At 51.3% G+C, this 12,618-nt stretch overlaps 1 protein-coding gene across 6 annotated transcripts in view; it reads right to left on the bottom strand.

Moving 5' to 3' along the window:
• The window catches only part of RAI1 (retinoic acid induced 1), a 127,956-nt gene that overhangs the window by 24,501 nt on the left and 90,837 nt on the right, over window positions 1-12,618 (bottom strand). Inside the window, exons 1-3 of one of the 6 annotated variants that reach the window (XM_044980050.1) lie at window positions 11,964-12,088; window positions 11,326-11,418; window positions 10,434-10,574 (exon numbers count right to left, since the gene is read on the bottom strand). The exons of 2 other annotated variants lie outside the window; for them this stretch is intronic. The gene's annotated coding sequence lies outside the window, so the exon portion shown is untranslated. Of the gene's footprint in view, window positions 1-10,433; window positions 11,419-11,963; window positions 12,177-12,618 lie in introns of those variants that run through there. 3 more of the 6 variants (XM_044980052.1, XM_044980048.1, XM_044980051.1) reach the window with 3 other exon arrangements.

Genomic DNA, 12,618 nt, shown 5'->3' with positions numbered 1-12,618 from the left:
TGCAGCCACTCTCTGCTCGTGGGCACTGAAATGAAGCCGGGGCCCGCTCCCAGCAATTAGGCTGCGACTCAGGGATGATGTCTGTTAGCAGCCTCTGAGCGAGAGATGCGCCGTGACCCCCCCCCCCCGCCCGCAAACTGCATGCACCCGCTTGGTGGGGGATCTGGGTGCACAGGTGCTTCCCTCCCCAGGGGGGTGGTTTGTGTGTGTGGGGGGAGGGGGGGTGCCTCCTGGCGCCCATGGGGTTCGGGCACCCATGGCTGGGATCCGAGCGTGGGGGAGGTGGCAGCCAGGGCGGCTGCTCGCGACAGCTGTTCCCTCGGCGTGCTAGACCGGCAGCAGCACGCCCTGAGCTGCCGGGGGAGTGGCAGGAAATCCGCAGGACTCCCCCGGGGCCAGGTAAAACTTCCTGGGGCTCATTTCTGCTCTTCGCAGCCCGCCCCCTTGTCCTGCCTGTGCACCGGCACCCAGTGGGCTACTTGGGGCGATGAGCAGGCGCCCAAAGCCCCTGTCCCTGCCCGGGGCAGCCTGGTGCAAGGTCACCCGGCAATCTCGCCACTGCCTCCCACTGCAGGGACACAGGGTGGGAGAGGGGCAGGGCAGCCCCGGACTTCTGCCCCCCCACCCCAGTATTAATTAGAGCAGAGGGGGAAGGATTCTTAAGCCACCATCAACAAGCCGCAGCAACTAGCCCCTTGGCTCGGCCTTTCCAGACATGAGGGCACGCACAGGGACGCAGGGGAAGGAGGGAAGGGGGGCGGCTGGGCGAAGGGGACCCCCCCCCCATAATGGGGAGGAGGCAAGAGAAAGCAGCTCTCCTCCCCAGCCTCCCTCATTCATCTTCCTCGATTCCCCGCTGTACGCTCCCTCGGAAATCAGCCGAGTGAAGCAGCTGTTCCTTGCACACTTCACTTGACCACAGATGATGATAAATGAGGCTGGGGCTGTGCCGAGAATGTGCGCGTGGGGGGAGGGGGCGGCTCACTCGCTGCGGCCACTTGCAGCCCCCCTCGCTCCCCCCCCACCCCCCCAGACAGCGGGGAATGCCCTAGGCGGGTTCCTCCGAGCTCAGCACAGGGCGCAGTGTGAGGGGCTGGAGCCTGCCCCACGCTACACCGACGGCACCGGCTGCGAGCCAGCGGCAACGCCAAGCCCCCGCGGGCTCCGGGAAACGCGGCGCGGGGCTCGGCCCCTGAGAAGCCCTGCAGGGCGCAGCGGTGCTGCCGGCAAGACGCCCTGTGAGAAGGGCCACGCTGGCTCAGCCCAGCAGTCCATCTAGCCCAATAGCCTGTCTCCGACCATGCCCAAGCCTGCGCCTGGGAGCTCCGCACATGGGGCTCCATTGTGCATCACTGCAGGCAGGCAGAGCCACCGCTTTGTCCCCTCCCTCCAGCTCCACTGCTGCTCCTCCTCCTCCAGGCTCCACCTTGGAAGCTCCCCCCCTTCCCACCCCCTAAAGGCTTTGGGTTGAGCCTCCCCGCCTCAAAAGCGCTAATGCCTGGGTCCCTGCTGAGCCCCTCCTCCGCCTGGCGTGCATCCCCCTACCCTGCTACCCATTAACAACCGTAAATAATGGATCTCTTTCCTCCAGCCGCCTGCGACGCGAGAGGTGGCGGCGGTGGATGGAGATTGCTGAAGGATGCTAATGATCAGGTGGCACTCGGTGGCAGCACGCAGGGCTCTTGGGGCGCTCAACCTCCTAGTTAGCAGCGCGGCTGGCGCTCTCCCGGAGGGCTTTGCAATGCTGGAAGCAGTGCTCTGAATTCAAGGGGGAGCCCTGTGAATGCCCGAAATGCTCAGTAACTTCCCGGCCAGACAATGCCTCCTCCCTTCTCCACTGGGGTATCTTCCTTCCTTTGATGTAATACATTACGCTGTCCACTGCAGCTTCTGCCCACTTCCTGCGTCTAGCTCGTCTTAGAGGCTTGTTGCTCTCTGCGTTTATGCTCACACTCATCCCTGTACCCATTTGGAAACCTCAGCCTAGCCCTCCCTTTGGTCCTCAGCCTGGAGACTCCACTCCTCCCAATCTAGGAATTTCAAAAGAAAACACTGGCTGGAAATCCGGATAATGACTCAACATTTCTTCCTACCACCCAGGATCCGATTCTCCTCTTGCATGCATCGCTAATGCTCCACCGACTTGCCCCACGTCCGTTTGAATCAGAGCGTTCTCACTCTTCTTTTGGAGAACGGCTCAGATGCTGGCTGTGGGGTTTTTCCTAAAGTAGCTCTGGTGCATTCAGTCTCACACCAGATGTGGAGGAGAAACGGCCTGGGTGTATTAATCCCTGTAACCCACACCTCCCCCCTTCCGTTTTTGATTCTTTCTTCCTCAATTTTTCCTTTCAATTCTCTACCTTTCCCAAGCAACTTAAAAAAAACAAAACAAAAACAACAAACTGTCAGCCCTTAATGTCGTCACAGGTCAAAAGGGCAAAGGTCCGTCCTTTTCACCTCCTCCCAAGGCCGCAATCGCCAGTGGAATTACAAATGAGTGAGGGGAGGCATGTTACACTGAACTCCAGCCATGAGAATATTGGGAAGATCCTGTGTTCTAAAACCCTGAGCAAGTCTCCTAACTCCCCAGTGCTTCAGTGAAATGCCAGCTGGCACGCTTGGTTCAAAAAAAGCCAGGAACCTCCCTGCAAACCAGATGCTCAACCTGAGCTGAGCATTCCCAGGCAAGTGATTGGTACAGGAGGGAAGGATGCAGTGGCGCAGAATGCATAGCCCAGGCTTAACATGTAGGGAGGAAAAACTCTTGTTTATTACTTTTCCCACCAATCCCCCCTCCCCTGGATTGGCATCAACCTTGAGAGGCTTGCAGGGGAACGGCAAACAAGCCGATCGTTATGCAGAAAACAGAACTAAGGGTAACGAGGGACTTGGCACTTCAGCCTCTGCACCTAAATCTTTTCGGCACTCTGCCTGAAGCTTGTGACGCAGGAAGACAAAAGCAAGGACAGCTGGAATGATATACTGACCCTCTGGCCTTCACGTCTCTCACTGTGCCTAGGTATTGCAGCAGGTTCAGAGAACTGATTTCAGACCAGTAACCACTGGAGGAACAATACAACGCCTAATGAAAGATAGTGCCTCATATACTCAGTACTGACCTGATGGCCTTCTCTTAACCGACGGACTTCACAAGTACTGTCCATCTCTAGTTTGGAAGTGTTCACACTAACAAGACTGACGCGAAATAGTGGCGTGGGAAGACTTAAAGACCCAGTGTTATGAGTTGTCCGTTCTCAACCTGCCCCAAGTGGAGGAAGAGAGACGGTGTATTAAGTTCATTCACGGGGGTCCCCACAACGCACCAGACAAAAGCATTGGCAGTGACTGAATGGAGCCTCTTGCTTGTCATATCCACTGAGGAGCGTATTGTGGTGCCAATCAAAGAACAGTTCCATAGGTGGACAGAAGGGCACACGTCTCCGTGTAAGCGCCAAAGCTTCTCTCTCTCACCAACAGAAGCTGGTCCAATAAAAGATATGACCTCACCCACCTGGTCTCTCTAATATCCTGGGACCAACATGGCTACAACAACACCGCATATGTCCCTACTGTCACACATCTGCTTGGCCTGTCCTGGCCCCCTCTGCATACGTACTCGCTTATGCAGCCTGCGCTGCAGCCCATGACACTGCATCCTGATTGCTACTTTTAGCGAGCTAGCCAAGTTAAATCTAGCACAGGTACGTCTACATGAGCTGTCTGATTACACATCCTAAGGCCTTGGCGGAGCCCTCCATCACCTCGAAAGAGCACCCGGCCTCTTCTTTCACCACCATGGCCCCACACCACTTCAACCAGGCTTCACAGGAGGATCAGACGGGGTCCCTTCAAAGCCCAGCAGTGCTGATCCTTAAGAAGTCCCTACAGCACTTTTGTCCATACCCCTGAAGGAGAAAACCTCCACTGGTTTTGTAAAAGACCCCACTAGACATGTTGCCTTTTGTGTGAATTTCACACGGAGTTCTTGGGCTCCTACCAGGTGGCATGGATGTTGAGCACACACTGGGAGCTGAAACGAGGGGTCCTCTCACCGCTCTAGATCTGAAAACAGGGAGTCCTAGTGAAAATGCTGACACAACTTTAACTATAAATTGCCTGAAAGTCTCCCACAACCATGATAAGGTTTGGATAACCCTCCGCTGCTACTCAGAAGAAAGCGATGGGCCGTCCGGATGGAAAGCATTTCCTTTTTTTTTTAACGTATTTTCTGTCTTATAGACTGTGACTTTCCTTCCTTCAAAAGAACTATGAGATTCCACAGTAGTTTAAATGTAAAAGAAAACACCCCAACAACCTTGTGTCTTAAAAGAACCAAATCATTCCCCATGCTTCTTTATAGTATCATTCTGTTTTAAATTACAGACAGTTCATTTACACATTTCTAGTTAACCTATACCTCACTCTCATTCACCATTTTCAAGCCATTACTGGGCAAGAGCTTATAAAATTTTAGGTGCATTCAAAATCCACACATATTTAATCATGGAATTAACTCATTTGCTTATGCAATCACAGTGAATGTCCTGTACGAAGGGAACACATAGGAGTTGTCTGATCACAGCTTGCCAGCAGAAATATTGGTCCGGGCCTAATAGAAGAGGGGAATGGTCTTGTGAAGCAAGGTGTGTGTGTGTGTGTGTTCTAGTCCCAGCTTTGTTATGGACCTCCTTAGGCGAGTCACTTCCTCTCTGCCTCACTTTTCCCATCACTGAAATGGGGATAGTAATGCCTACCTAGGAGGGATGTTGTGAAACCAAATTCACTGCAACTTGTCACAAGCGTTACAAGTGCTGTTATTACTATTAAAGCTTTTTTATCCTGCCTCTCACTCTAGCGCAGGGGGTCTCAAACTGGGGGTCAGAACCCCTCAGGGGGTCATGAGATTATTACATGGGGGGTCGTGAGCTGTCAGCCTCCACCCCAAACCCCACATTGCCTTCAGCATTTATACTGGTGTTAAATATATTAAAAACTTGTACTTTATAAGGGGGGTCGCTCTCAGAAGCGTGCTATGTGAAAGGGGTCATCAGTACAAAAGTTTGAGAGCCACTGCTCTAGCGCATACTGTGTATGGATCACAGAGTCTTCTCTGCCTGAGCTGATAATGGTGAATTGCTCTAGGAAATTTAGTTCTCTGCTCTCATGCAACTGGTTGGAGAGGCCTCCTCCATCAGACCCAGTTAAGTAGGGTGTGAAATGCCCTTTTACCAGCACTGTGATCGGACAAGCTGTGTCACTGAAACTATAGAACAGGGGTAGGCAACCTGCGGCACGCGAGCTGATTTTCAGTGGCACTCACACTGCCCGGGTCCTGGCCACCGGTCCGGGGGGCTCTGCATTTTAATTTCATTTTAAATGAAGCTTCGTAAACATTTTTAAAACCTTATTTACTTTACATACAACAATAGTTTAGTTATCTATTATAGACTTATAGAAAGAGACCTTCTAAAAACATTAAAATGTGTTACTGGCACACGAGACCTTAAATTAGAGTGAACAAACGAAGGCTCGGCACACCACTTCTGAAAGGTTGCCGACCCCTGCCATAGAAACAAAAAGGCTGTTTCATTATCACGAGGCCAGGTGAGGAAAGGAACCACCAGAGTCCATGGGCCAAATTCTGCAGTGATGGAAACGGCATGGTTAGGTGTCAATCGGTGTCAGTCAGAACCTCGACTGATTTGGCTTTGAGTGGGTATGCAAAACGAGGCCACCTAACCTGCCGAGGGGGCAGACGAGGGTGGGGAGGAGAGCAAGAAAAGCAGAAGGAGCGGGTATGAGAAGGTGAGCAGCTCGCTGGTTTACAACCTCCTTTTGCCCCCTGTGGCTGTCTTAGGAGCCAGCGTCCCAGGAACTGAGTGCCCACAGTGCTTCTGGAAATGGGATTTAGCCATCTCAGTCACTTAGGCCTTGCAACTCTACGCGGAGCAATGCCAAGACACCTATAAAAATCTAGGCCACAGTCACTCCATTACCTGTTTAGGCTCTAGATTTATATCTGTGTAACCGAGGGCAGAATCTGGCCCCGGTCTGTGTCTATTACCCTCGCTTTGCACACTCACTGAATGTCAAAGGCATTTGGTTTTACCCTGCTTCACCATTTCCATCCACTTTCTGACCCACTTACTCCCACTGAGTAAGTTGCACCATTGTTTACATCGCCTCTGAAGTCAGCTCCGAGGCGTCCATGGGCTCCGCTCTCGCTCCGTGCTGACTCTGGGCTCCAAGGGGACCACGCTTGAAATACTGGTTCTGTCTGTTTGACGAAGGAAATTAACCTTTTAGGAGTAAAGATCAAATCAATCCTTTGCTCTGTTTATGGATCACACTGCTTTGTAAGCCGCTTCCTCCTTTTCCGGGGCTAAGCACCTACCAGGGTCTTCGGTTCTGCCTTCATTTGCATTTGAGTGTTTCTTGCGGTTTGCTGGCTAGAGCTTTCAAGTCCTGTCTGAGGAAGCTCTTATATGCTCTGTCTACCAATACCCTGGGCTCCACACTGCTGGAAACTCCATGCTCTGTCTGGATGATGTGTTAAATAAAGACCAGACAACTGAAATCCCGGTAAAGACTTAGGCCAGGGGTCTCAAACACGCGGCCCGTGGAGTTATTTGCTGTGGCCCGCCAAGCTCCCTGCGCCCTCCCCGTCCCCCCCAAGTTATTTCTTGCGGCCACCAAGCTCCCCTCACCCGACACCCCCCTCCCACCCAGTGCGCTGCATCCCTGCTCCTCTGCCTACCTCCAGGTGTGTCCCGCCACCAAACAGCTGTTTGGCGGCGCTTAGCACTTTCCAGGAGGGAGGGGGGAGGAGCGGGGAGCCATGCACTCAGGGGAGGAGGAGGAGGAGAGGAGGCGGGGCAGGGGCAGGGATTTGGGGAAGGGGTTGGAATGGAGGCGAAGAAGGGGTGGGAAGAGGTGGGGCAGGGGCGGGGCCTCATGGAAGGGGTGGAGTGGGGGCGGGGCCGGGGCAGTGGGGGGTGTCAGTGATGCGGCCCTCGGGCCAATATACTAGTCCTCATGTGGCCCTCACGGTCATTTGAGTTTGAGAGAGGAGAGGGTTAACCCTTGAGGTGCCAGCCCGTGGGCTTTGCTGATTCGAAGCACTGTTTTCCTAACTCTGTGATCCCACCAGATCATATAAACTAACAGGGTTGCGCCAGGTCACGATTTGCACTGAGGCCTACGGCAGGAAGCGGCAATGATGATTCAGCAAGTGGTGTGTAGCAAGGCTGTGCAGTTGGAGGTGGTCTCAGATGAGGCTCTGGCCACTTGCGGTGACTGAGGAGCCTAGGGCATTTTTCGTAAGAGCGGGCGTCTTAGTGTCTGAATAAACTCCACCTCCAGTCATTGCGAAATGCCTGTTTCAATTCTACCGGCTGTTAACTGGAGACTTCCTCTCCTAAACTGATGTGGAGCGTTGCTGGGAATTGGAGAACAGCTGCTGAGTAACAACACCCGTGTGGGTGAACTGTTACCTGTGTGCTGGATCCCTTTCCTGTTGCTCCAGGACGTGGCCAGTCCTAGGCCGCCAATGTCTGTAAAGCACTGCCAGATCCCGGTGCTGTAGGAAGTCTAAGAGCTCATGCTGACTCTAAGGGAACTGCTCCAGTCGCACATCTCCACCAATTTCTCACTAAGAGAAACACCTTGTAAAAACCTAGAATTAGGGACTACGGGGACGACACTACACGGGGCACCAGAAACTGATATGGTGTAAACAACACAGGCTTGTTGGCGCTTTTCCAGGGGAGACCTCCCACTGGTGTCACTGGGAGCAAGACTGGCACCGAGGGTTCATTTCTCACCTCTCCGCCATCTCCAATCCCAAGGTTTGCCAAAGCAACTCCCGCATACAAAACAGAGAAGCCACAGGGCTGCTCTAAATTAGGCCCATTAGACTAATCCCCAGGGAGCTATTCTGCCTGCCCAGGATCAGCAAAAGGCAGAGTGCTTTGCCTGCCTTCCCACCTCGATAGGCCCCCTTCTTGGAGATGTGGCGAGACAGAACTGGATTCATGTTCCTGGGAGATTCCCCAACAACAGAGGAATCTCCAGCTGCTGTTTTACCCCACCAGAGGAGCACAAAGGGGACTTACTCTAGGCGGAGGATCAAGTCTCCACATGGGTCCAATGAGGAATCAGAGCCAGAGAGGAGATTCTCCCACACTTTGCACGAAACTTGGCTGACATCTGTAGAGGTTGGAGGTATTTTCGGACGGAATGAGGCAAGGAGCCTAAATAAACCTACTCTTCCCTTGTCTGTGTTAGACAAATATTTGTCCAGAATTCAAAGGACGATTCCTTTCAGAAGACAGAGGCGGCTCTGTGCATTCCTGCCCTCCCTGAACCTTGCTTAGGTCAAGTCTGTGCCCAGTTGTTGTTCTGCTCAACACTAGCCCAAACAGACACACGCGTTATCTCTCCTCTCTAACCCCTGCAGAAATGATTACACCTCAACAAGGTCACCGCTTAGCCACTCCTTTTCCAAGAAAGAGAGACCAGGGGCCTGATTCTGCCCACATGCTGCCATTCCCCGATGGACCTCAGCGTGGTTACATCCTCACTTACGCCACGGCAAGATCAGAATCTCTCAGCATGCTGGCAGCACTGTGCCATGTCTCTGGCCCTTCTAGTATATCATGTATTTGTATGGTGCATCCCCCATACAGAGCATCACAGAACAATTGAGAGAGGGAGAGAGCACCCTAATCAGTGACTGGAGAGAGAAGGCTGTTAAACTGCAGTTATAGTTTAAGGCTTAATCACCAATTATGGTCCCAACATTATTGCAATAAGGACCCCCCCCCAAAAGTCAATAAGGGATGTCTTAGGATGAGATTTACCCCTATTAGCGTTAGGCGGATGGGGACAGTAGCCTCCCATCCCCATGCTACCCCCGAGGCTGAGATCTTGGGATATTCCAATGCCAATTCCTTTTCTTCTTGGGCTTCTCTACACTTAAAATGTTACAGTGGCACGGCTGTAGTGTTTCAATGTAGACACTACCTCCCCTGACAGGAGAGGTTGTCCCATTGGTGTAGGTAATTCATCTCCCTTAGAGGCAGTAGCGAGGTTGACAGAAGAATTCTTCCATCGACCTAGTGCTGTCTACATGGAGTGGTAGGTCGGTATAGCTGTGTCTCATAGGGGTGTGGATTTTTCTCACCCTGAGAGATGTCGCTATACCACTGTCAAATTTCAGTGTGGACCCAAACCTCTGTTTCTCTAATGTTTGGAGCAGATTCGACAGACATGGCTCCAGTCCCCAGTCCTGTCCTTACCTCTGCTGCCTTCACGCCCATCTTTGCTTTCATTCTTGCAAATCTCTGAGCGGGAATCCTGACCCCATGAAGCCAATGGTAAACTCCCACTGACTTTGATGGGGCCAGGACTTCACCCTATGCCATCTCCATTCCCATCCTCGATCAGCGGTGTGTATCCACTGCTGCTTTTCCTTCCAGTCCCCTACGTAGCCACTGCAAACCAGGGAAAGATGGCAGCCTCTCCCCCAAAACTGAAACACAAACCAGTCGGAAGTAGGAGTTGAGCTAGGAAAGGAGGGTTCTGCTGGAGGAAGGCTCAGGGGTGGGATTCTTTCAGGGGAGAGGTTGGTGGGGAAAGCACTAGTGATTGCTTTAAACTCGGAAAGGTCCTGGAAGTGTGCAGTGGTGGATTACATCAACTATACACTGGACAAGGAGAGAAAGGCGGGAGGCAGGCAGCTACTGAACTGGAAGGGGACTGATGGCAGAGGAGATGATGGGAGGTAGAAATGGGACGCTGAGTTACAGGTGAATAAATGGAGAATGAAGAGTCAGTGAGCAAGGCAGAAGTGGGAGTCCTATATGTTTTTTAATCTTTATTCCGTTGATAACCCAAAGATCAGAAGGGCACCCAGTGCTCCAAATAGGGCCTCACAAATCCCTTAGTCAGAGCTAGAATGATTTCCACCAAATAATATTGGATGGGTCTCTCTGTGCATCACCATAGTACGCTAGCTGTCTAGTGCTGCTGCTGCCAAGCACTACACAAAGGGCTCCGATGTTTTACTCAAGGGCAGTGTGGTTGAATGGTTAGAGCAGGGAACTGACACCGTGTGACCTTATGCAAATCAACCTCACTGTGCCTCCATTTCCCTGTCTGTAAAATGGGAGTTAATGCCCATGCCAGAAGGCTACTCTCTAGCTTAATGAACTACAGTTGTAAAGTGCTTTGAGATCCTTGGATGGAAGTTGCTACGGAAGGGCAAAGTATTACTATGATTCCTCTCTTGTGCCGTGTATTTGCAGCGTATGGCCAAGCTGGATAAAGCCCTCTTCCACATCCACCATCTCCACCCTCCTCACTGCCAACCCATTTCAGAGGCCTGACTATGCCAGGTTCCATGAGGATCAGAACATTTCTAGTGCGCTCACCTCCCTTCTTAGGAGCTTCTGCTTGCAAAGCGCCCACTGTCTTTCAGAGCCGTGCCAGTTCTATTTCCACTCAAGCAACTTCCCACCTCTGATGTTCGTCTCCCTGAACTCTTGGAAGAATCTTGCACGGCATCAGAGGACCTGCATGAAAAATAGGCCCTGGTCTGTCTGTTCTGTGTTTCTGTAGTGCCCAGCACAACAGGGCCCCAGTCCATGACCGGGCTCTCAGGTGCTGTCACAATACAACTCACCACTAATAACAGTAAATTATAGAGATGTGCCAGGACCCAACTCCTGGGCCCACATGGAGCAGTTTGGCTCTGTTGCCAGTCAATTGTACCCACAGCTTTCTCCTTATCCATAACTGGATCTTAGATCAATGGGATTCAGGAATGACATTTTCCCAGGGACGTGATGGAAACTGCTCCCACTCTTTGAGACATTCAGAACTAGGCTGAACACAGAGCACTGCCTGAGAGGCCTTTCCCCATCTAACTTCTAAGGGTCAAATTCCGCTCTTGTTTTCAGCAGTGGAAATCCAAAGTCGCATCACTGAGTTCCAATGGGCTTACGCCGCTGTAGCTGAAGCCAGAATGTAGCCTTTGGACTCCGTAATGAGCATTCCCCAGATCTGCCCCCACTCATGCCCGTATCACTTTCCTCATGAAGACTATGCACCTGATTCCACTCACTGTGGCCGTGTTATACTGAAGTAAGTGAAATCAGTCCCTAGGTCCAGCTCTGCAGTTTCCTGGTCCTCCTCTCAATCACTCCTTGGTTACAGTCTCTTTACATTAACTTCTCCCATTTCCAAAGAGGTTTTAATCAGATGGAAGTCTGGGGCTGTGCATGGTATTTTGTCATTCTTCAGGCATCGTCATTTTTTGCTCACCTATACAAGCCCCGGCCTGATTTTCTTCAATATTTCTTCTCCTTCCCCAGGGAAATTTCTTTCTCCTGTTCCAGGATCCATCCTTTTTCTCTCCTTTGTGAACATGGAGGTGAAGAATTCATTTAATTTTTTTTTAAAGCAACGATTACCTCTTTTTGCCAATAAATTACCCTTTCCAACTCGTAGGGGCTCCTGCTGTCTCCTCCTCTGACCTCTTGTTTCTTGTGTACTTGGAAAAGGTCTTATTATTTATCTCAACCTTTTATGCAATTCTCCCTTCAATCTGCACATTTGCTTTTCTTACCATCATTTCACTCTCTTAATTTCTGTCAGTAACCTCCTCTGTTACCCCATGTCTCACGTCGCACACAGCCCCCCGTCTGACACTTGATTGCTATTTGCTCTCCCTGGCTCAATCCACATTGGATTTTTCAAAACACACACACACACACGCTTTTTTGCTCCCTCCCCACTGATGTGCAGCAGGATTTATGTCGACAATTCCCAATAGCATTATTAAGTTTTACCCACATAACCTCCTCCACCCTCTGCCACGTATCAATGTGAGACCAGACCACCCCAGAGTGTATTTATTGCTTGATGTTATACCATAACCCTTTGGGCATAAACGGATTTACCTTTGAACACTCTCCATTTCCCCTCTGTGTCCTTTTCGCTTTATTTCAATCAATTTCACCTGAGCGTGCTTTCAAAATGGCTCTGCTGAAATTCAAGGGCTCAAATCCTGCTCTTGGTTACATCACTGTAAATTCAGAGTAACATCTGGAAATCAATGGAGTTACTCCTGATTTACACCAGTGGAACTAAGAGCAGGATTTGGCCCCAGGTCTTCATTCCCTTCCCTGACCCCACCCACCCTTTCTTTTCTTTGCATTAAAATGGGCCAGAACCAAAATCCCAGAACTTGGCATCTCATTGACAGTCTAATGAGTTCATAATCACAACAGCTTGGCTGCTCCCCCATTGGTCCTCCCAGCCCTCTAGTCACATTGCTAGGATACGTAAAATCAAGGAGAGAGTTACTCCCCGCCTCATTTTCCTGTTTAGTTTAGTTATTTTTAAACATATTGGGCCCAATTTTCAACAGCCCTCTGAAAATGCCGCCTCCAGCCCCTGTACGTGCAGGCAGATAACAGGGCCTCTGTGCGTCAAGATCAGGCAGACGCTTGCCCGGATTTTCACCTGCTGGCTTTTTGTGGGCCCAGAGGAGCACCCTGCACATTTCAGCAGCAAAAGATTTTTGTACCTTTCACAGTCAGGCACCCAACTCCC

Source organism: Mauremys mutica, chromosome 11 (genome assembly GCF_020497125.1).
Source record: "Mauremys mutica isolate MM-2020 ecotype Southern chromosome 11, ASM2049712v1, whole genome shotgun sequence".
NCBI classification, from domain to species: Eukaryota; Metazoa; Chordata; order Testudines; family Geoemydidae; genus Mauremys; species Mauremys mutica.
Note: the sequence above shows the minus strand (reverse complement) of the source record. Positions and strands in the feature narration are given on the sequence as shown.